General features: G+C 48.5%; 1 protein-coding gene across 2 annotated transcripts in view; it reads right to left on the reverse strand.

Annotated features, from left to right (window-relative positions):
* IRF5 (interferon regulatory factor 5) overlaps positions 1-16,058 on the reverse strand; it is a 51,371-nt gene extending 35,313 nt beyond the window's left edge. Inside the window, exon 1 of one of the 2 annotated variants that reach the window (XM_087968957.1) lies at positions 15,830-16,013. The gene's annotated coding sequence lies outside the window, so the exon portion shown is untranslated. Of the gene's footprint in view, positions 1-15,829 lie in introns of both variants that reach the window. The other variant, XM_087968958.1, reaches the window with a different exon arrangement.
* Positions 16,059-24,522: the final 8,464 nt, after the last annotated feature.

The following is a 24,522-nucleotide window of genomic DNA, read 5'->3' on the forward strand; positions in this document are numbered from 1 at the left end:
CAACTCTTGTTATTTTCTATTCTATTCTAATCCCAGCGATGTTGCATCGATCTTGGGTGCAAAATTACCGCTCCTCTAACAGATCCTCACGTTTGCCACACCCTCCAGGCCTCCCGTCCCGCCGAGCCTCTTGATTTTTTTTTATTTTTTTTAATACCCCCCCCCAATTTTTAAAAATTTTACTTCTGGTTCAGACTGTCCGCAGTCCGTTTTTCGGTCCCGTGAGTCGACCGAGCTGGAAGAGCACGGTTTTCAGGCGTGTTTTTCCTTCCCGTGATGGAAATAATTTATTTTGTTGCCAGACAGCAGCAAAAGAGGAAAGAGGCAGGGAAACTCACCCCTGCCTCCTTTTTTTTTTTCCAGCCTTCCACTTTGTGAAACGAAAGTTGCCTTTTAAAAATATCCCCAACCAGGTTGCAAGGTTGGCGGCGGGTCCAAAAATCAGCCGGAAAAAATATATATGTGTGTATATATATATATGCATGTAAAAATTTTGCTAATTTTCCCCTTCTTTGACAAACTGCAGAAAACGATTTAGCAGGCAGTTATTATCTCCTAGCCAGCAAGGACAGATAATCCTGAACTTATGATTCATTTAGTGTTCTGACCCAAACCTGGTTCCGGGAGAGCAAACACAAGACAAAGGTACCAGCACAACCTTTTAATGTTTCATTTGCGAATCCTGTTTCTTCACAGATAAAAGGCTGCTTCCAACTCATTAGCTCCGACATGAAAGAGCCTGGCCAAGTTTTTGCAAGGCTGCCAAGAACAACAGATACAATTCTTAAACAATAAATCAAAGAGTCTCCAAACACCAACTCAGATATTGTAATGTCCACCAGGCTCGAGTGCAAAAACTTATTTGCTTTCTGCAAAGAACTATGGTTTCTCAGCTGGCTTTTATCTTCTCAGGGAGGGGCCATTACCTTGCAGCCTTACTCCTGAGTCGCCTGTGCTTCTGCAGCTGCTCTTTCCTTCGCACACATGCTGGACACAGGCTCCTCGGGGGTCTCTTCCTCACTGCCGCCAGCCTCCACAATCTCTGAAGGCAGCACTCCACTCCCTGATGGTCCTGGTCCCATCCCTGCATCACACGCAGGTCCCTCATCTGAGTCCTCGCTCTCCGAGACCTCAGTCGTCTGCACCTACCGCCGCCGAACCACAACATTTAGTGACTAGTTACAACAGCCCTGAAAAAAGTGACTTATGACCGTTTTTCACACTTACGACTGTTGCAACGTTGCCACTGCCCAATTCAGATGCTTGGCCACTGCCTCACATTTATGACAGTTGCTGCGTTCCTGGGAGAGGGGGTCACCCGATCCCCTTTTGCGACCTTCTGATGAGAAAAGACACCGGGGAAGCTGGATTCGCTTCACGTTGGTGTTACTCATTTAACAGCTGTGGCAATTCACTCAACGATGGTGACAAGGGGGGGGTCGTTAAAATGGGACAAACCTCACTTCCCAATTGCTTAGCCATAAATGTTTTGGCCTCCGTTGTGGTCAAAAAGAGAGGATTACCCGTGATTTTCCAGCGAATGTAACCGTGGGATAAATCGCATTTTATAAATTAAAACAAAACAAAACATAGAATTGTTCCTGATTGAACGATGGCATCCGGAAGCTTTCAGAGTTAAAAATAAAAAACCAAAAACCCACTTTTCCTCCCCGTGAAATCTGCTTTTCTGCAAGGATCAGATGTTACCTAACCCAACAGATAGAAATTCAAGAAAGAAATTCAAGAACCGTTATGCGAGAGAGAGAGAGAGAGAGAGATGGCAGAGCAGCTGGCGAGAAAGTCTGTCTGATGAGGTTTTTTTTCTCTCTCTCTTTTTTCGTGTTTCCTGTGGACATTTGCTCTCTCTCTCTCTCTCTCTCTAAATAAATAAATAAATAAATTAAAAGTTTTGGGGAAATTGCGTGGGAAACGACTGGCATCCAGGTCACTCGGAGAATTTTCATCTCCCAAGACCCCGTTTCCCCGAAAATACAACCTACCCTGAAAGTAAGTCCTAGCTTGATTTTTTTTACACCTGCACCCAATATAGGACCAACCCCCAAAATAAGCCCTAATTAAGATCCCACCCATTCCAGAGCGCAGGGGTAAAAATTAAGCTCGGGTGGTGATGTGGTGGTGGTGGAGCTGCCCTACTATTTACCTTTAGACAGTTGTAACCAAGCCTCGCACACCCCAACACCTGTCTTGCTGGACCATTTCTTCTGCAGCCGGCAAGGCTGGCCAGGCTTTCCTGAAGGCCTCTGGAGTTGATAACAAAGCTCTGGATCGATCCTGAAGGCTGCAGAGGCCTTCAGGAAAGCCTTGCCGGCCACAGGAGGAGGAGTTCCTAAAGGCCTCGGACAGCAAAAAGGAGGCCGGGGGCAACGTGCGCAAGTGAGGTTAGTCAGTGGATGACATCCCCCCAAAATAAGACCTGGTGCCTTTTTTGGTAGCAAAAGAAATATAAGACAGGATCTTATTTTCGGGGGAAACACAAGTAGGGAGCGTTTTGCTTTTTTAAAAATTTTATTTTTTAAAAAAAAGAAAATTAAAATTGAGAGGCACGTGAACAAGAAAGGTGTGTGTGTGTGTCACGCAATCCGCTTTTTGCCACTGACAGGCAAAGTCCACGGGGAAGCCGGATGGATTTAATAACTGCATCAGGGACTTAACAAGGGCAGGGATTCGCTTAACGACAGGCGGCAAGCACGGTCATCAAACGAGGCAGGACTCACTTCACAGCTGTCTCGCTTAAGCCACACAAATTTTGGGCTCAGTTGAGATGAGGCATTGTGGTGCTTCATGGCTGGAGGTCTTCAAGGAAAGATTGAACAACCATTTACCCAGGATGGTGTGTGTCTGTGTGTATGGTCTCCTGCCTTGAGCACAGTGGGGGTGGGCTAGAAGACCTCCACAGTCCCTTTCAGCTTTTACCTGTAATTTTCCAGTAAACGTAACAGTGCAATTAAATAGCATTTTATGAAGAAATGGAGGACAAAAACAGCTGCCTTGCTTAACAGCAGAAATTTGGGACGCAGTTGTGGCCGTACATCAAGGACGGTAATATCCACATCCTTTGAAATGTTATTATCCATTTATATTGCGCTGGTAAGGCCACACTTGGAATACAGCATGCAGTTTTGGTCACCACGATACAAAAAAATAAATAAATAAATCCCGAGATCCCAAAATGTGCAGAAAAGAGACGAGAAATTAAAATACTAGAAAGCCGGAAGCTAAAACATATGATGAGCAGCTAAGGGAACTAGCTATGTTCGTTTTTTTATCTGTTCAATTTCTATAGCTATCCATCTCGGCCACTGACTTTGGACAGCTTACAATTTTCTTGAGCCTGGCAAAGAGAAAGTTTAAGGCAGACATGATTTTTTTCAACATTTAAGGCAGACATGATTTTTTTCAACATTTAAGGCAGACATGATTTTTTAGCTCGATCCCCGTGCTTCGCTACGAAACTGTGTGGTGGGGCTTAGTTTTTGGGGAGGAAAATAAGGGGGGGAAAACTCTACCTCTGCCTACCAGCATCCATCGGTGTTCATCTGGCTAGCGCCCTGTCGGTGTGTGAGAGAGTTGAGGGCTGTTTGGAAACTGAAAGAGTATTTGCTGTGTGGGCAAGAAGGAGACAGCAAGGAGCCTGGGCGTGGCTTAGCTCAACTGCTCTGTACTGAAGCTGCTTGGTGCTGCTGTGAAACGGAAACTAAACCTCCTCTGCTTGTGTTTTGCATTTGGAAGAGATTTTTTTCAGGTTTGGGGAGGGGGAATCGAACTCCTTAGCATCAGAGCGTGTTAATAATAAGAATATAGGAAATACTCTAAATGTTCTGATGGTCATTTCGAAAAATCTTTTCTTAGTGAGCACTTAGGAGCCAAGAGGAACATAGGTGCCAAATTTCCAAGTTTGTAGGCTTAACGGTCCTGGAGATTTTGTGATGATGCCTGAGTGGTGTGCTTTTAAAGTTGTAGCAACGTTTCGGCAGAATCTCATCTGCCATCATCAGGCTTCTGTATTGTGTTCGTCTGTGAGTCAGACTTTTACAGTTGTAAAAGTATATATATATATATATATATATAGTGTTTGATTAGTTCAGATTTTCACGTCATTGTAGTTCTTTTAAACTTTAAAAGAACTACAATGACGTGGGAAAATACTCCTGAACCAAGCCGAACACCATATATACATATACATATACATATACATATACATATACATATATATATACATATACATATACATATACATATACATATACATATACATATACATATATACATATATATATATATATATATATATATATATATATATATATATATATATATATATATATATACACCGTGTTTCTCATATAATAAGGCCGAGTCTTATTTTTTTGAGCCCTGAAAAATGGCTAGGCCATCTTTTCGGGTGACTAATTCCACCCCCTTGCATCTTCGGGCAGGTGGGCGGTGACGGCTTAGATGTTGACCTCGGCGTTGGTGGGGCACTTTGTATCAGAGTCAAAGCAGGCAGCACCATATCCGGGTGTGCAACAAAAGTACTTCCTAACAGCAAGCCCCCGCCATTTCCCCCATTTCACATGTTTTAATATAGGCCTTAATTTGGGGGAGGGGCTTAATTTCATTTCATGCCTATAAAACATGCTGGGACTTCCTATTGGGGGAGGCTGTATTGTTGGAGAAACAGGGTATATATGATAAATAGATAGATAGAGATAGAATAGATAGATAGATAGAATAGATAGATAGATAGATAGATAGATAGATAGATAGATAGATAGATAGACAGACAGACAGACAGACAGACAGATAGACAGACAGACAGACAGACAGACAGACAGACAGAGATAGGTAGGTAGATAGATATAGATAGATAGATAGAGATAGATAGATATTGATAGATTAGATAGATAGATAGATAGATAGATAGATAGATAGATAGATAGATAGATAGGTAGGTAGGTAGGTAGGTAGGTAGGTAGGTAGGTAGGTAGATAGGTAGATATGTAGATAGATAGATAGAGATTTAGATAGATAGAGATAGATATAATTTGTTAAATTTGTTGGCTGTCCTTCTCGCTGTGAGGTGACCCTGCAGGGTTACAACAGTGAAAGCAATAAAGCCATAACATATCTAAGTGCAATAAAAATACAAATTGCAAACGAGTATTGCATTCTTTCAATACTTGCAGGGTTGCCTCAGGGAAAGAGGGGGTGGATTTACTTTCCAAAGCACCTGAGGGCAGGAGAAGGAGTCATGAGTGGAAGAAGGTTAGAGACCCAACCTAGAACGAAGACAATGTCCCGATGGTGAGGACAATTAACCAGCGGAACGGCTTTGGGTTCAGAAGTTGTGCGTTGCTCCAACACTGGAGGTTTTCAAGAAGAGGCTGCCAATCACGTAAAGTATTAGTACCGCTTTATAAAAGCCTTAGTAAGGCCACACCTGGAATGCTGCGTCAAGTTTTGGTCACCACATTAGAAAAAAGATGGTTGAGACTTTGGAAAAAGTGCAGAGACAGCAACTAAGAGGATTAAAGGCCTGGAGACCAAAAGATAAGAACAACTTGGCTTCAGGAATTGAGTTGGACTAGTCTAAAGAAAAGAAGAAGGTGGGGAGACATGAAAACAGTCTTCCAGTATTTGAGGGGCTGCAACAAAGAAGGGGGGGGTCAAATTATTCTCCAAAGAACCAAAAAGCAGGACAAGAAACAATAGATGGAAAATAATCCAGGAGAGAAACAACCTGGATTTTAGGAGAAACTTCCTAATAGGACAATTCACCAGTGGAACAGCTTGCCACTAGAAGTTGTGGGTGCTCCATCACTGGGGAGGGGGGATTTAAGAAGTGACTGGACAGCCACTTGTCTCAAATTGTGTAGGGTCTCCTGCCTGATCAGGGGCTGGACTAGAAGACCTCCAAGGTCCTGTTCCCGCCTTGAGCTGTGATCCTAAGTTGCAAAACTTCTTTCTGCACCGTTAATTCCAGCACGCAACAACCGACAACCAGGGTGAGTTGCGCCCGAAACGAAGGGGCCCCTGTTTTGCTGGCTGCCTTGTGCAAGACAAGATTGAGGAAGTTAAATGGGTGCATCTGCTTTCTTTCGGCATTGCTTTTCCAAGAATTTAGGAACTTCTGAGAAAGTTCTCTCCTTGGAACCATGATGAAAAGTCATATTTCCCCCACTGGATCAATCCACTTCGCTTTTTAAATAAGTTTAAAAAGCTTGAATGGAATAGAATAGAATAGAGCTGGCAGGGACCTTGAAGGTCTTCTAGTCCAGCCCCCTTTTAAAAAGCTTACAAAGTTTTTAAAAAGCTTACAAAGTTTTTAAAAAGTTTAAAAAGTTTGAATAGAATAGAGGATAGAGTAGGATAGAATAGAATACAGCTGGCAGGGACCTTGGAGGTCTTCTAGTCCAGCCCCCTTTTAAAAAGTTTTAAAAGTTTTTAAAAAGTTGTAAAGGTTTTAAAAGTTTTTAAAAAGTTTTAAAAGTTTTTAAAAAGTTTTAAAAGTTTTTTAAAAGTTTAATTTTTTTTTAAAGTTTACAAAGTTTTTAAAAAGTTTACAAAGTTTTTAAAAGTTTAAAAAGTTTGAATAGAATAGAGTAGGATAGAATAGGATAGAATAGAATACAGCTGGCAGGGACCTTGGAGGTCTTCTAGTCCAGCCCCCTTTTAAAAAGTTTTAAAAGTTTTTAAAAAGTTTTAAAGGTTTTAAAAGTTTTTAAAAAGTTTTTAAAGTTTTTAAAAAGTTTATTTTTTAAAAAAAGTTTACAAAGTTTTTAAAAAGTTTACAAAGTTTTTAAAAAGTTTTAAAAGTTTGAATAGAATAGAGTAGGATAGAATAGGATAGAATAGAATACAGCTGGCAGGGACCTTGAAGGTCTTCTAGTCCAGCCTCCTTTTAAAAAGTTTTTAAAGTTTTTAAAAAGTTTTAAAGGTTTTAAAAGTTTTTTAAAAGTTTTTTAAAAGTTTTAAAAAAGTTTTAAAAGTTTTTTAAAAGTTTAAAAAGTATTTTAAAAAGTCACCTAGGAGGGTGTTCGGCTTGGTTAGGGCGAGAGATGCTCATGCATTTTTCCAACCCTCCTGCCCCACACGTCAAAAGTCAAAAGTCCTCCCGATCCTGAAATACAGTTAATCCTCGACTTACGACCACTAATGGAGCTCAACATTCCTGTGGCTGAGGGAAACCTTGGTCAAAGTGAGTTTTGCCTCATCTCACGGCCTTTCCTGCCACCGTCGTTAAGTGGGTCGCTACAGTGGTTAAGTGAGCCACCCACGGTTATTAAGTGGATCCGGCTGCCCCGTTGTCAGAAGGTCACAAAAGGGGTCATACATGCCCCCCTCGGCCCGGGATGCTGCAACCGTCATCAGTCCATGCCAGTGGCCACGCTTCCAAATAGCAAGGGGTTCTCTGCCCGTTTGCTGGGTGGGTGTGGCCATGGTGGGTGTGGCCTAGGTGGCCTCCTGCACCACGGTGGGGGGGCGTTTTTGCCCTCCCCGGGCTCCGGAGGCTTTGCTCGAGCCTTCGGGAGGGTGAAAACGGTCTCCCGGGCTCCGGAGGGTCTCTGGAAGCCAGAAACGGGCCCATTTCCGCCCTTCCCAAGCCTCCGTGGGTCACCTGCACTTACCTGCATGCAAAACAGGCAGCGTGGGGACTCCTGGGAGGGAAGGGGAGGGAAGGGATGGGCGGGGCCAGCCAGTATTGGGATTTGCCATTAAAACCGGCCATTAAAAATGATAAACATTCCCAAAATGTTCAAAAATGTCTATCTCCAAATTGTTGGATGTGCAAATAATGTTATTGGGCACATTTTTTCACATGTGGTGGACCTGCAATGCTGCCAAAAAAAAAAAAGATTGGAGACTGATCCTGTGATGACCCAAAAGGGCGTGGCACAAAGTAAGAAAAGTCCCTTTAATACCTCCAACTTTGCCCTCAATGTCCAGTTACCTTCGGCTGGAGAAAAAAAAACTCTCCCAAGAACAGTCTTTAAGTGGTGGAAATTCAGTCCGAAAACAAAGTCCACACAAACTGTAACTTAAAATCCAAACAAACCACGCTGTAGTAATTAACTGGATGGGGCAGGAGAAGGAATTGCAGACTTGAAAGGCCAACAAAACACACACAGTTGGGAAGACACCAGGAACACAGATAAGCCTCAACGACATCAGATAATTCACGATTTGTTTCCAACAACTTGCTGTGTGCAGCTTCCCTTTTTAAACACCATGTTCCCAGTTGCAGCTAATGAAGGGAATCAGGGCCCTTTCCTCCCCTGTAAGCCGCGCCATGCACGTTGCTCCCTTCTCCGTTCCTCCCTGCATGCCCTAGGATGAAGAGGGGGTGGGCCTGGGTCTTCCTCTGAATTCCTTCTCCCTTGTTCTACCTCTTCCCTGCTCTGCCCAGCTGGACTTTGCCCTTCCCCAGTTCCCTCCACCACCAATGGAGCCACACTCCCCCTCCCTGTCAGCTGCTCGGCCTCCCCCTCCGAATCAGATTCTGACAGGGGCATGACAGATACAGACATGGGTGGAACAAATGGTGAGAGAGTGTATTCTATTTTAGCCAGCATTTTTTCTCCTAGGAATAGTAACCAGAAGGATATAGGAAGGATTTAATTTATCTAATAGTACATGTGTTGACGGAGGCTAGAATAATATATGGGCAATATTCGAAGAAGGAAAGCACACCACCAGAAACAGAGATAATAAGGAAAATCATGGCCTGTGCAGAATTGGACAGTTTAACCCTAGAATTTTAAAAAAACAAGGGGGAACCTGAGTACTGTGAAAGGTGGAATAAATTCTATCAGTGGTTGCATAGAAGAAGGCAAGGTCGGAACATAAGTAGCTATGAGGATTAGAATAATTAGTAAACGATGCATCGAACAAGAGGATTATAAATGGTGAAGTAACATTTGTATATGTATAACAATTGTAATGCAAGAACGGCTGCACTGTGTTGTATTCTTATAATTAATTTAAAAAAAAAAAAGAAATAGAAAACAATTATAAAATTAGCAACTAGTTCTCCCAAACTGGGACGGACTGGTAGCAGCTCATCCCTGAGTCAGTGAGCTGCCTTTTTCGGTGTCCTTGGAACTCTGAGCGGCCACTAAACAGACAGTTGTAAGTTGAGGACTGCCTGTGATATAAGGTCTTGCAAAGGGTTGCAAATAAGGCACTTAAGTTTTTATCTGGCATTCAATCATCCCCGAATGCTTGGGAGGAGGCCTGGTGCCTCTCTGCGTGAGTCAATCCCTTTGGCTGTCCTCCCCTTAATTTCGGAGCGATGACCAAATCTGTGACTCAGAGCGAGCAGCACCCAGGGAGGAGGTGGGGATGCCACCCAAACACCCTGAAGCCAAAGACACAACACAACACAACACAACAACAAGCGGGGAAGCTAAAGAGCGACCCGTATTTCCTTATTTGGGGGGAAAAAGTGTCTCCTTGTCCGGGAAAAATCTGGGAAGAGAACCAGCCACCCAAGTTTCTTTTCCCCAACTGCCCCTTAAAAAAATGAAACTCCATGAAAAGGTTTACGAAGGCTAAAAATGAAGGCAGGCTAAGAAAGAAGAAGGAAAGAAATGAAAGAAAGAAGGAAAGGAGAAGGAGGGAGGGAGGGAGGGAAGGAGAAAGAAAGAAGGAAGGAAGGAAGGAGAGAAAAACGAGTTAGAGAAAGGAAGAAAGGAGATAGAAAGAAAGGGGAAGAAAAGAATGAAAAAGGAAGGAGATAGAGAAAGGAGATAAAGGAAGAAAAGGAAGGAAGGAAGGAAGGAAGGAAGGAAGGAAGGAAGGAAGGAAGGAAGGAAGGAAGGAAGAGAAGGTAGGTAGGAAGGAAGGAAGAAAGAGAAGGTAGATAGGAAGGAAGGAAGAAGGAAAGAATGAGAGGGAGAAAGAAAGGAGATATAAAGATAGAAAAAGATAGAAGGAGAGAAAGATAAAGAAGGTAGGAAGGAAAGAATGAGAGGGAGAAAGGAGGATAGACAAAGGAGATAGAAAAAGAAAGAGATAGAAGGAAAGACAGATAAAGAAAGTACATAGGAAGGAAGGAAAGAATGAGAGGAAGAAAGAAAGGAAACAGGGAAAAAAGAGATAGATAAAGAAAAGAAAGCAAGGAGGAGAAAAAGTGTAGAAAAAGAGAATGGAGAAAAAAAATAGAAAAAGGAGACCTCCAATTTCTCCTTCAGCAAACTTATTACATTTATCGTATTAATTCTTCCTTTATCGATTCCAAAAAAAACAGCAGCTCCCTTCTTTCTATTATCCAGACCTTTTCTCTCTCTCTCTAATTCTCCAAACCACAAACCACGATTGCATGGTCTTCTCTCTCCTGCCAAAGGCCTATCAGGGTTTCTAGTCAAGCATGACCCTAGGCCAGGGCTTCCCAAACTTGGCCACTTTTAACACTCATGGACTTGTGAACTCCCAGAATTCTCCAGCCATTGTGGAGTTGAAGTCCACAAGTCTCCAAGTGGCCAAGTTTGGAGATCTTCTATCCTAGACAGCCTCCTGCCCTTCTCTCTTCTGGCGGGTGAAACTCTCTTCTGTTTTTTCAGATCACAAAACACCCCCCCCAACACACACACACACACACACACACACACACACACACTTTTACAATTTAGTGCTTGCCCACCCTGTGACAAATTCTCACTTCCCTTTCTTCTGCCCACTTCTCCTTCTCAAAGCCTACACAACGGGTGAGAGCTGGGCTGAACCGACCCCAAAACACAACCACATCCAGCAGATATTTTCCAAACTATAAAACGGGTTGACACTTCACTTTTCCATTGATTGTTTTGTTGCGTTGCGTTGTTTTTGCTTTGGGACGTTGTGGGTCCATCAAGTCTACATCTTGTTTCCAGCAGTGGCAAAAACAGCTCTGGAACAACCAGATTTATTTAATCTTTCTTTCTTTCTTTCTTTCTTTCTTTCTTTCTTTCTTTCTTTCTTTCTTTCTTTCTTTCTTTCTTTCTTCTTTCTTTCTTTCTTTCTTTCTTTCTTTCTTTTTCTTTCTTTCCTTCCTTCCTTCCTTCCCTCCTTCCTTCCTCCTTCCCTCCCTTCCTCCCCCTCTTTCTTCCTTTCCCTCTCCCTTCCTCCCTTCCTGACCAAAATAAAACAAGCATTTCATGTTATCAAGCACAAACACAAGATTTTAATTTTGCTCCCAAGATTCCTGTGCTTTGCCTACCACAGGCAAGAAAGAAAAGAAAAGGAAAAGAAAGGGAGAAGAGAGAGTGGAAGAGAAAGAAAGGAAAGAAAAAGGAAAAAAAGAGAAGGAAATGAGAGAGACAGAGAAAGAAAGGAAAGAAAGAGAAAGAATGAGAAAGGGAAAGGAAGAAAGTAGAGAGAGAGAGAGGAAAGAGAGAGAGAAAGAAAGGAAAGAATGAGAAATAACAAGGAAGGAAGGAAAGAAAGAGAGAGGGAAGAGAAAAGAAAGCATCCACTTATTAACATCTGGCTAAATCATCCTAAATGCCTAATAAACCTGCCTAATAAAGCATATTTTTTGCCTGTGGGAAGAAGCATAATAGATGGTTTGCTTCATCTCCCCAGAGAAAATCCCAGAAGCCGGGAACGCGTCCCTTACTTTCCCAGGCTAAAGTGACTCCAACCTAGGTAAACCAAAGATAAAAAAACCCGAAACCCCCTCTCCCCCTGCCCCCAAAAAAGCAAGAACCCAAACCAAAGCAGGCTTGGAAAATGCATCCCTTGCAACCGAAAGGAAAAGCGGAAGTTGCCAAGGCCTCACCGTGACTTTTCCAAGGTAGACTGCTCTTGAACGCGGAGCTCGGAGACCTAACCTTTTGCCCCCGAAAGCAGCTTCCTTTCACACGGAAAGATTTCCAGAAGAGACTGGACTGCCTTTCTGTCCGTAATGGTGTAGGTGTAGGGTCTCCTGATTGGGCGGGAGGTGGGGTTGGGCTAGATGACCTACACGGTCCCTTCCAACTCTGCTAATCTGTTGTTGTTGTTGTTGTTCTTCTTCTTCTTCTTCTTCTTCTTCTTCTTCTTCTTCTTCTTCTTCTTCTTCTTCTTCTTCTTCCTTCTTCTTCTTCTTCTTCTTCCTTCCTTCCTCCTCTTCTCCTCTCCTTCCTCCTCCTCCTTCTTCTTCTCCTTCCTTCCTCCTCTTCTTTTCTTTTCTTTTCTTCTTCTTCTTCTTCTTCTTCTTCTTCTTCTTCTTCTTCTTCTTCTTCTTCTTCTTCTTCTTCTTCTTCTTCTTATTATTATTATTATTATTATTATTATTATTATTATTAAACTGGCACCTTCACCTCTAATGACCTACCTGCTGGGAGATGAAAGTTGCCCCTACAGGTAGCGTCCAGCCTGAGCCCTCACCTGTCAACCCTGCAGCCCCTCCCCCCCCTTATCAAAACCCCAAGAAAGAATAGAGTGAAACCGCAAATAAAACTGAAACTTTCGAAAGTTTGTCTTTCCAACCGGGAGGCGATAAGAATCCCAGCTTTTTGCTCAGTTGTCCCTGATTAAATCAAGAATCCCACACGTACGAACACTCCTAAATCAAAGGCAGCGAAACTTGGGGGGGGTAGGGGGGGGCAGGGAGAGGAAGGAAATGGGGGAGGAGGAGGAGGAGGAAGGGCAGGCGGCGCTCCCGTCGGAATTCGATCAGATGCAGAAACCAACCACGTCCAAAGGCCTTGCAGAAAAATCCGGTTTGGGCTCCTTTTCAAGTTGGCTCCCTGCACCCCCCTGCTCCCCCCCCCCCCAGCAGGAAAAGACGGCACAAACATACGACTTTAAAAGTAATAAATGAATCCATAAAAAGGTTTAGGGGTCCTTGTGGCTCCCTGAGCTCGGGGGGGGGTTCTCTTCGCAGACGTTTCATGACCCAACTAGGTTACATCACCAGTGCTAGAAGGGAGTGGAGTTTGTAGAGAGGAAAAGGAGTGATGGAGAAAGACAAGAAAGAGAAGGAGGAGGAGGAGGAGGAGGAGGAGGAGGAGGAGGAGGAGGAGGAGGAGGAGGAGGAGGAGGAGGAGGAGGAGGAGGAGGAGGAGGAGGAGGAGGAGGAGGAGGACAACTGTGGGGTCTGGTGCTCTCTGAGCTTGGGGTTTTTTTTGCAGACGTTTCATGACCCAACTAGGGAACATCATCAGTGCAACAAGGGAGTGAGCAAACCCTACTGCCTCCTAGCACTGATGATGTTCCTTAGTTGGGTCATGAAACATCTGCAAGAAAACAACCAAGCTCAGAGAGCACCAAGGACCCCACAGCCACCTTTTTCCTCCTCCTCCTCCTCCTCCTCCTCCTCCTCCTCCTCCTCCTCCTCCTCCTCCTCCCTCCTCCTCTTCCTCCTCCTGATGAGGTTCCCTAGGTCATGAAATGTCTGCAAGAAATGGCCTCAGAGAGCATCCTCCTCCTCCTCCCTCCTCCTCCTCCTCCCTCCTCCTCCTCCTCCTCCTCCTCCTCCTCCTCCTCCTCCCTTCCTCCCCACCTTCCACAGCCCCCTCTTCCTTCTAGCACTGGTGATGTTACCTAACTGGGCCATGAAACGTCTGCAGGAACACAACTAAACTCATTTCAAACCCTCTAACTACAGAAAGTCTTTCGCTTTTGTGTACCTCCTGACTAATCCATGGCTCAGCGTTTCTTGCATCCAGACCCAGGAAATGCCTTCATTCAACATTCCCCATATCGAATTCATAAGTAAAGAAAGCGAATTTTAATAGAAGCCCGGGGAATTTTATTGATTTCTACTTGGGGTTCGAACAAACACAGATTAAAAACACAGTCAGTACTGTACAAACAAACCGTGGTTAAAAACACAGTGTGTGTGTGTGTGTGTGGGGGGGGAGAATCCCAGAGTGTCTGGTTTTGAAAGGCCCACAAGCAAATCAAGGTTTGCGCATTCAAGTTAAAAGTTCTTTCCCCCCCTCAAAAAAGGAAATTACAATGGTTTGTGCGAACAGGTAGCTAATCCGGGTCAAACTAAGAATGTTTTTTTTGGTGCAAAACTGAAAGGACCGACAATCCACAATTCCCCTACCTGCAGCTCATCAAACCTTCATTTAACCCCCTTTAACAGATTAACAAGAGTTGGAAGGGCCCTTGTAGGTCATCTAGTCCAACCCCCTGCCTAAACCTCGACAAACGCGGTCCCGGATCTGTTATTCCAAATGTTGCTTTCCACCCCTCCCCTCTTCCCACGTCCCTCCCCACCCATCTCAGCCCCCACACTCCCGACCAGCTTCTGGATCAAACGCAAATCCATTCCTCTTGCACAGTCGCCCGAAGTGAGATAGGTGCATAGGATTTCGCCCAAAGCCACTTTGTGCAAAGCAAGGGCGCGAACCGGGAGGAAGGGGGGGCGCTGGGGACTCCTCCCCCACTCCTCTGCGTCCCCTCCCCTGAGCTTTTCCCAGCCCGCCCTCCCTTTTTCTAGGCAATCCTACATTTGGGAGGGTGTGTGTGGCTGGATTATCCTCTTAGTAGGAGCGCCCCGTTGGGAGACCCGCTGGATGGGACGCAGGGCTGCCCTCCTCTTCCTCCTCCTCCTCCCTTACGACCTGGTGCCCGCTCTGCGCGGGACTACAACACCCATCGCCCCGGGCAAATGCGAGCCGACCCGAGTAGTGGAAGCCGAAGGATTCCTTCCTCTGCCCGGTTGGACGGCCCTGCTGCGCGGGGAGGGGGTCCGAGGGCTGTGCAGGCGGGGCCGGAGAGGAGATGCTGGGGGTCGCTTAGATGGGGACCCCACCCCGCCCCGTCCCTCAATTCCACCGACCCCCCCTTCCCCCGTCCAAACAGACGGTGCCGGCTTATGGGGCGGAATGGGAAGGCAGCGCGGTGGGCTTCCAAGGATCGGGCCGGGAGCGAAGGAGGGGGCAGCCGAGGTCCCAGATGGAGACCCCCGCCCCGTCCTCAATTCCACCTTCCAGCCCCTCCCCAGACAGAGGAGCCAATTTAGGGGATGGGACGGGAAGGGAGGGAGGAAGGGAGGGAGGCGGTGGGCTTCCAAGGATCGGACCGGGAGCGAGGGAGGGCAGCAGAGACCCCGCCCTGTCCCTCAATTCCATCCCCAGCCCCCCCCAGATAGACGATGCCGGCTTAGGGGAGGGGAGGGGAAGGCAGGAAAGAGGGCTTCCAAAGACAGGACCGGGAGCGAGGAAAGGGGCGGCCGGGGGCTCAGGTGGAGACCCCCGCCCCTTCCCTCAATTCCATCACACCCCTCCCCAAGATGCCTCATTGCCTGCTTATGGGAGGGGAGGAGAAGGAAGGAAAGAGGAAAGGGCGGTGGGCTTCCAAGGATCGGACCGGGAGCGAAGGAGGGGGCAGCCGAGGTCCCAGATGGGAGACCCCCGCCCCGTCCCTCAATTCCACCCTCCTGCCCCTCCCAGGACACACGAGCCAACTTAGAGGACGGGACGGGAAGGGAGGGAGGGCGGTGGGCTTCCAAGGATCGGGCCGGGAGCGAAGGAGGGAGCAGAGACCCCCGCCCTGTCCCTCAATTCCATCCCCAGCCACCCCCCCAGACAGACTATGCCGGCTTAGGGGAGGGAGGGGAAGGAAGGAAAGAGGAAAGGGCGGTGGGCTTCCAAGGATCGGGCCGGGAGCGAAGGAGGGCGCCCGGGAGCCCAGAGGAGACCCCCGCCCTGTCCCTCAATTCCACCCTCCCGCCCCTCCCAGGACACACGAGCCAACTTAGGGGACGGGACGGGAAGGGAGGGAGGGCAGGCGGGCGGTGGGCTTCCAAGGATCGGGCCGGGAGCGAGGGAGGGGGGCAGCCGGGACACCCAGGTAGAGACCCCCGCCCGCCCGCCCGGATTTACACGCCCACCTGGAGCCTCGCAGACCGAGCGCGCCTCCGCCTCCGCCACTTCTGCCTCCCCGGGAGAGCCGGGACTGGGCCGCTCCGACGGAGCCGGGACCGGATCGGGCAGGGGCGCCGTTCTGGCCCGACCCAGCCGCCACTCACCTGATCGGCTCGGCCAGCCGGGCCGCCGGAGCTTCCGCAGGGAGGAGTCCCGCCGGACCGCGCCTCCACCCCCCGACGGGCCAGCAGGTGCCTCCCTTCCGGGCCGGGCGGTGCCTTGCAGCGGGGCGCAGCTGGAGAGAGCCTGGCCCGCTGCCCCCGGGGGAGCGTCGTCGCGGTTCCGGCTCCGGTCCTTGGAAGCCGGGCTGGGACTGCGGACCGGCAACGCGGCGCATCTGAGCCCCCGGGTTTGCGGAGGGTCGTGGGAAAGAGAGAGAGAGAGAAAAATCTGACTTAGATCGGGATTCCCCTCCACCCGAGAAGGGAAACATCTGGAAGGGTTTCTTTCAAGCTTGGTAACTTTGAGATGGGTGGGACTCCAACTCCCAGAATTCCCCAGCCAGAAGGCTTTGAGGTGGGGGACTCCAACTCCCAGAATTCCCCAGCCAGAAGGCTTTGAGATGGGTGGACTCCAACTCCCAGAATTCCCCAGCCAGAAGGCTTTGAGATGGGTGGACTCCAACTCCCAGAATTCCCAGCCAGAAGGATTTGAGGCGGGTGGACTCCCAGAATTCCCGGCCAGAAGGCTTTGAGGTGGGGGACTCCAACTCCCAGAATTCCCAGCCGGAAGGTTTTGAAATGGGTGGACTCCAACTCCCAGAATTCCCCAGCCAGAAGGCTTTGAGGTGGGTGGACTCCAACTCCCAGAATTCCCCAGCCAGAAGGCTTTGAGATGGGTGGACTTCCACTCCCAGAATTCCCCAGCCAGAAGGCTTTGAGGTGGGTGGACTCCAACTCCCAGAATTCCCCAGCCAGAAGGCTTTGAGGTGGGTGGACTCCAACTCCCAGAATTCCCCAGCCAGAAGGCTTTGAGATGGGTGGACTTCCACTCCCAGAATTCCCCAGCCAGAAGGCTTTGAGGTGGGTGGACTCCAACTCCCAGAATTCCCCAGCCAGAAGGCTTTGAGATGGGTGGACTTCCACTCCCAGAATTCCCCGGCCAGAAGGCTTTGAGGTGGGTGGACTCCAACTCCCAGAATTCCCCAGCCAGAAGGCTTTGAGATGGGTGGACTTCCACTCCCATAATTCCCCAGCCAGAAGGCTTTGAGGTGGGTGGACTCCAACTCCCAGAATTCCCAGCCAGAAGGCTTTGAGATGGGTGGACTCCAACTCCCAGAATTCCCCAGCCAGCAGGCTTTGAGATGGTGGACTTCCACTCCCAGAATTCCTCAGCCAGAAGGCTTTGAGATGGGTGGACTTCCACTCCCAGAATCCCCAGCCAGAAGGCTTTGAGATGGGTGGACTCCAACTCCCAGAATTCCCCAGCCAGAAGGCTTTGAGGTGGGGGACTCCAACTCCCAGAATTACCCAGCCAGAAGGCTTTGAGGTGGGTGGACTCCAACTCCCAGAATTCCCCAGCCAGAAGGCTTTGAGATGGGTGGACTCCAACTCCCAGAATTCCCCAGCCAGCAGGCTTTGAGATGGTGGACTTCCACTCCCAGAATTCCTCAGCCAGAAGGCTTTGAGGTGGGTGGACTCCAACTCCCAGAATCCCCAGCCAGAAGGCTTTGAGATGGGTGGACTCCAACTCCCAGAATCCCCAGCCAGAAGGCTTTGAGGTGGGGGACTCCAACTCCCAGAATTCCCCAGCCAGCAGGCTTTGAGATGGTGGACTTCCACTCCCAGAATTACCCAGCCAGAAGGCTTTGAGGTGGGTGGACTCCAACTCCCAGAATCCCCAGCCAGAAGGCTTTGAGATGGGTGGACTCCAACTCCCAGAATTCCCCAGCCAGAAGGCTTTGAGATGGGTGGACTTCCACTCCCAGAATTCCCCAGCCAGAAGGCTTTGAGGTGGGGGGACTCCAACTCCCAGAATTCCCCAGCCAGAAGGCTTTGAGATGGGTGGACTCCAACTCCCAGAATTCCCCAGCCAGAAGGCTTTGAGGTGGGGGACTCCAACTCCCAGAATTACCCAGCCAGAAGGCTTTGAGATGGGTGGACTCCAACTCCCAGAATTCCCCAGCCGGGAAGGTTTTGAGATGGGTGGACTCCAACTCCCAGAATTCCCCAGCCAGCAGGCTTTGAGATGGGTGGACTCCAACTCCCAGAATTCCCCAGCCAGAAGGCTTTGAGATGGGTGGACTCCAACTCCCAGAATTCCCCAGCCAGAAGGCTTTGAGATGGGTGGACTCCAACTCCCAGAATTCTCCAGCCAGAAGGCTTTGAGGTGGGGGACTCCAACTCCCAGAATTCCCCAGCCAGCAGGCTTTGAGATGGGTGGACTCCAACTCCCAGAATTCCCCAGCCAGAAGGCTTTGAGATGGGTGGACTCCAACTCCCAGAATTCCCCAGCCGGGAAGGTTTTGAGATGGGTGGACTCCAACTCCCAGAATTCCCCAGCCAGCAGGCTTTGAGATGGGTGGACTCCAACTCCCAGAATTCCCCAGCCAGAAGGCTTTGAGATGGGTGGACTCCAACTCCCAGAATTCCCCAGCCAGCAGGCTTTGAGATGGGTGGACTCCAACTCCCAGAATTCCCCAGCCAGAAGGCTTTGAGGTGGGGGACTCCAACTCCCAGAATTCCCCAGCCAGAAGGCTTTGAGGTGGGGGACTCCAACTCCCAGAATTCCCCAGCCAGAAGGCTTTGAGGTGGGTGGACTCCAACTCCCAGAATTCCCCAGCCAGAAGGCTTTGAGGTGGGTGGACTCCAACTCCCAGAATTCCCCAGCCAGAAGGCTTTGAGGTGGGGGGACTCCAACTCCCAGAATTCCCCAGCCAGAAGGCTTTGAGGTGGGTGGACTCCAACTCCCAGAATTCCCCAGCCAGAAGGCTTTGAGGTGGGGGGACTCCAACTCCCAGAATTCCCCAGCCGGGAAGGTTTTGAGATGGGTGGACTCCAACTCCCAGAATTCCCCAGCCAGCAGGCTTTGAGATGGGTGGACTCCAACTCCCAGAATTCCCCAGCCAGAAGGCTTTGAGGTGGGTGGACTCCAACTCCCAGAATTCCCCAGCCAGAAGGCTTTGAGATGGGTGGACTCCAACTCCCATAATTCCCCAGCCAGAAGGCTTTGAGGTGGGGAGACTCCAACTCCCAGAATTCTCCAGCCAGAAGGCTTTGAGATGGGTGGACTCCAACTCCCAGAATCCCCAGCCAGAAGGCTTTGAGATGGGTGGGACTCCAACTCCCATAATCCCCCAGCCAGAAGGCTTTGAGATGGGTGGGACTCCAACTCCCATAATTCCCCAGCCAGAAGGCTTTGAGATGGGTGGGACTCCAACTCCCATAATCCCCAGCCAGAAGGCTTTGAGATGGGTGGACTCCAACTCCCATAATCCCCAGCCAGAAGGCTTTGAGATGGGTGGACTCCAACTCCCAGAATTCCCCAGCCAGTATGCTTTGAGATGGGTGGACTCCAACTCCCATAATTCCCAGCCAGCCATATTTTAAGATGGGTGGACTCCAACTCCCATAATTCCCCAGCCAGAAGGCTTTGAGGTAGGGAGACTCCAACTCCCAGAATTCCCCAGCCAGTATGCTTTGAGATGGGTGGACTCCAACTCCCAGAATTCCCCAGCCAGCCATATTTTAAGATGGGTGGACTCCAACTCCCAGAATTCCCCAGCCAGAAGGCTTTGAGGTGGGGAGACTCCAACTCCCAGAATTCCCCAGCCAGAAGGCTTTGAGGTGGGGAGACTCCAACTCCCAGAATTCCCCAGCCAGAAGGCTTTGAGATGGGTGGACTTCAACTCCCAGAATTCCCCAGCCAGAAGGCTTTGAGATGGGTGGACTCCAACTCCCAGAATCCCCAGCCAGAAGGCTTTGAGATGGGTGGACTCCAACTCCCAGAATCCCCAGCCAGAAGGCTTTGAGATGGGTGGGACTCCAACTCCCAGAATCCCCAGCCAGAAGGCTTTGAGATGGGTGGACTCCAACTCCCAGAATTCCCCATCCAGAAGGCTTTGAGATGGGTGGGACTCCAACTCCCAGAATTCCCCATCCAGAAGGCTTTGAGATGGGTGGGACTCCAACTCCCAGAATTCCCCAGCCAGCCATACTTTGAGATGGGTGGGACTCCAACTCCCAGAATCCCCCAGGCCCTTTGGCGTCCATCCATCTGAAAGCTGCCAAGCTTGAGGGTCAACCCCTCCAGGCACTTGGAAATGACTTCAAAAGCTTTTCTGGGATGGCCAACAACCACAGAGATGCATCCCTGATGCCAACGGGTGAATTAAAAGAGGGGGGGGAGGACAACTCCATGCCCCCCTCCCCATGAGAGCAACACCCGGGGATGGTTACTCTGTGGAGGAGGAAGAGGGGCCTTGCACGGATGATGCTTGACCCAAATTTAGGGTGTGATTAATTGTTTTATGGTGAGCCACGGTGGTGCAGTGGTTAGAGTGCAGTATTGCAGGCGACGGCTTGCCTGCAATTTGGCAGGTCGAATCCCACCAGGCGCCAGGTTGACTCAGCCTTCCGTCCTTCGAGGTGGGTAAAACGAGGACCCAGAGGGTTGGGGGCCGATTTTGGAACCCCTTCGAGGGGGCTGCAAAGCCCTGTGAAGCGGTATATATAAGTCTAAGGGCTATTGCTTGGGAGGGAAGAAGATGGATGGAAGGAGGAAAAGATGGATGGAAGGAAGGGAGGAAGGGAGAAAAGATGGATGGAAGGAAGGAGGAAAAGATGGATGGAAGGAAGGAAGGAAAAGATGGATGGATGGGAGGAAAGAAAAGATGGAAGGAATGAAAAGTTGGATGGATGGTAGGAAGGGGAAGATGGAAGGAAGGAAGGAAAAGATGGATGGATGAGATGAAGAAAGGAAGGAGGAAAAGATGGAAGGAAGGAAGGAAGGACAAGATGGATGGATGGTAGGAAGGAGAAGATGGAAGGAAGGAAGGAAAAGATGATGGAAGGAAGGAAGGAAAAGATGGATGGATGGTAGGAAGGAGAAGATGGAAGGAAGGAAGGAAAAGATGGATGGATCAGATGAAGAAAGGAAGGAGGAAAATATGGATGGAAGGAAGGAAGGACAAGATGGATGGATGAGATGAAGAAAGGAAAGAGGAAAATATGGATGGAAGGAAGGAAGAAAGGAAAAGATGGATGGATGGATGGGAGGAAAGACAAGATGGAAGGAAGGAAGGAAAAGATGGATGGATGTTAGGAAGGACAAGATGGGAAGGAAGGAAAAGATGGATGGAAGGAAGGAAAAGATGGATAGAAGGAAGGAAGAAAAAGATGGATGGATGGGAGGATCCTTTTCCTAAAGGATTGTGATGGCACAGTGGTTAGAATGCAGTATTGGAGGCTAATTCTGCTGACAGCCAGCAGTTCAAATCCCACCAGGCTCCAGGTGGACTCAGCCTTCCGTCCTTCCAAGGTCAGTAAAACGAGGACCCCGAGTGTTGGGAGCAACATGCGGACTCTGTAAACCGCTTAGAGAGGGCTGTAAAAACCTTATGAAGCAGTATATAAGTCTGAGGGCTGTTGCTATGATAATCCAACCCCCCCGATCCCAAAATTCCCCCCTGCCCTCCTCCCCTTTGGTGAACCTGTTCAAACAGAGGCTACTCAGCTGCCTGTCCGGGTTGCTTCAACCACGATTCCTTCTCTGAGGGAGGGGTGGGCTAGATGGCTTCTGGGTTCCCTTCCAGTTTTAGTCGTGGGGAGCAACGGCTGCTTGTCCTCCGCTTAGGACCTCCGTGGAGCCCAATATTTCAGCGGCTCAGCCAGACAGCGAAGTGCATTTTTACGAGCTTCCTCGCCGCAGCTATGAAGCGAGCCCCGGCGGCTGTTAAGTGAGGTAACACGCTGGTTGTTAAGCGGATCTGGCTTTGCTCATCCGAAATAAAGGGGATCGGGTGACCCAGGGGGTACACTGCCGTGGTCGTAAGTACGTTTGCGGTGGCCAAGCGCCTGAATTTTAAATCACACGAACAATTGAGGATGCAGCAATGGCCGTTAAAACAGTTTTTCAGTGCCGCCGTAACTTGGAACGGTCGCTAAAACGAGGACTGGCCATAAAAGAGAAAGGGGAATATTGGCTTCTTTTTTTTTTTTCTCAAGAGAAAAGCCCTGGCTGGGAAATCCCAAAGTTCACCCTTAGCTGGTCACCCAAGTGCCGGAAGAGGCTGGCACGGAAGGCCCTGGCGGTGTAACTTCCACGCCAAGATTGCACACTTCCTGGAGGTGATTAAACAGGCTGCTCTATTAGGGGTTTTTCTCAGCCTCACCTCTGGCTGCGTTTGTCCTCTTTGAGATCATGGGACGTTCAGATACAGGTGAACAGAGTCGGAAGGGACCTTGGAGGTCATCTAGTCCACCCCCGCCCCACCCAAGCAGGAGACCCTACACCATTTCTGACAGAGGGCAGTCCAGTCTCTTCTTGAAAGCCTCCAGGGATGAAGCAGCTCCCACAGCTTCTGAATAACAGAATAATAACAGATTATTAATCTGGATAATCTGGAGTTGGAAGGGACCTTGGTGGTCATCTAGTCCAACCTCCCCCCTCGGCAAAGCAGGAGACCTTACGTCATATCTGACACAGGGAAGTCCAATCTCTTCTCGAAAGACTCCAGGGATGAAGCAACTTCTATACAATTTGTGAAGGGAAGCTGTTCAGATACAGATTAACAGAGTGGGACGGGACCTTGTAGGTCATCTAGTCCAACCCCACCTCCCGCCCAAGCAGGAGATGATGCCTACACCAAGGATCAAAGTCTCCTTGGGAAAAGAGCTCAAAAAACTGGTTTGGAACCGGTTTGGCCCTTGCAAACGGGGGAAAAAAAGAAAAAAAAAAGACGACACAACATTAACGCAAGAAAAACACACAGGGTGGTTGTGATGTCCCAAGGGGCCGAAACGTGACCCCGGGGAGTCGTTGCTCAGTTCAGGAGGCAGCACAAAACCAGCCAGAAAAAACTAAAGCAGAATTGGAGAATCGGGTTGGTGGGGATGGATGGGAGACCACCAGGAGATCTTGGGTAGGGCCGGAAAGCAGGAAAAACAGTCAAGTTCTTCCAAAAGTGGAACTTCATTTGAAGCCACCTTTATTTTCATCTTCCAAACATTGGAAAAATCTGAGCTGAATTATGTTGTTCCGTGCAAATTTAGGCAGGATGGTTGCCTGGCACACACCAACAGCCCCTGGAAACTCAGTTTTCTACCTTTCTGGGCAGAATAAAGGCAATTGTCGGCCGGTACACGTGGTTCGCTACGAAACTATGTGGTCGGGCTTAGTTTTTGGGGAGGAAAATGGGGGGTGGGGTGGAAATTCTGACTCTGCCTACCAGCATCCATCGGTATTCACCTGGCTAGCGTCCTGTTGGTGTGTGAGAGTTGAGGGCTGTTTGGAAACTGAAACAGTATTTGCTGAGTTAGCAAGGAGGACACAGCAAGGAGCCTGGGCATGGCTTAGCTCAACTGTTCTGTACTAAAGCTGCTTGGTGCTCTGAAACTGAAACTGAAACTCCTCTCTCTGCTTGTGTTTTGCCTTTGGAAGAGATTTCTTTTTTTCAGGTGGGGAGGGGGAGTAGAACTCCTCAGCATCAGAGCATGTTAATAATAATAATAATAATAATAGTAATACTAATAGTAATAGTAATAATTATATATATAGCATCAGAGCATGATAATAATAATAGTAATTATTTAATAGTAATAGTAATAGTAACATATATATATATATGTTTTCTTAAGTTTTCACGGGTATTTATATGCATGGTATTCAGCTTTGTTCGGGTATTTTCCCACGTCATTGTAGTTGTGCTTTTAAAGTTGTAGCAACATTTCGGCAGAATCTCATCTGCCATCATCAGGCTTCTGTATAGAGTTCGTCTTTGTGTCATACTTTCAGACTTTTTATTTTATATATATATAAAATAACACAATATATAACAAAAGCAACATCCACAGCAGATGCCAATCGCACCTAGGAGCTCAGAACAACATTTTGTAACACAAATATAATATGTGATTCTAGGTTTTGTATCTACTGGGGTGTTTTGTACACAGATTAAAATGGTTTGGACTCAGAGCGCTTTATACATTTGTAAATAAATCAGTGCCTCAGGGGACTCTGGGTGCCTGGCCCTTTAAGGGCTGGCCATGCCTTCCTCCCACCCAGTTCTCTCCTTTATGCGATTGGTCGCGTGCAGCAATGCCTACTGGCCCCTGAGATTTGAGTGAGGGGAGGCCCACCAATCAGAAAGCAAATAGCCAAGGGACTAGTTCCCTCCTGCTCTGTGCTCCGCCCTGCCTGGCTCATAGAGATAGAAAAATGAAGAGGGGCATGTGGTGCTGCCATTCCTCTCGGGAATACAGAATTCTGATGAAGGCAAGATGGAATTGGATGCAGCCCATAATAACCTTGGCCCATGTTTCAATCTGTGGTTTGGCAGGACGCCCGGATCTTTCTCCCCAGCGCTCGTCCCAAGCCAGGTTCCACCAGTCTTGTGTCTGTAACAGGAACAGAATTGGAAGGTGCCTTGGAGGTCATCTAGCCCAACCCCCTGCTCAAGCAGGGGACCTGTGCCATTTTTGATAAATGGCTATCAAGCCCC

This window comes from Notechis scutatus, chromosome 6 (assembly GCF_049901735.1).
Source record: "Notechis scutatus isolate UNSWTSFEM ecotype Mainland chromosome 6, rNotScu1.2, whole genome shotgun sequence".
Taxonomy (NCBI): Eukaryota; Metazoa; Chordata; class Lepidosauria; order Squamata; family Elapidae; genus Notechis; species Notechis scutatus.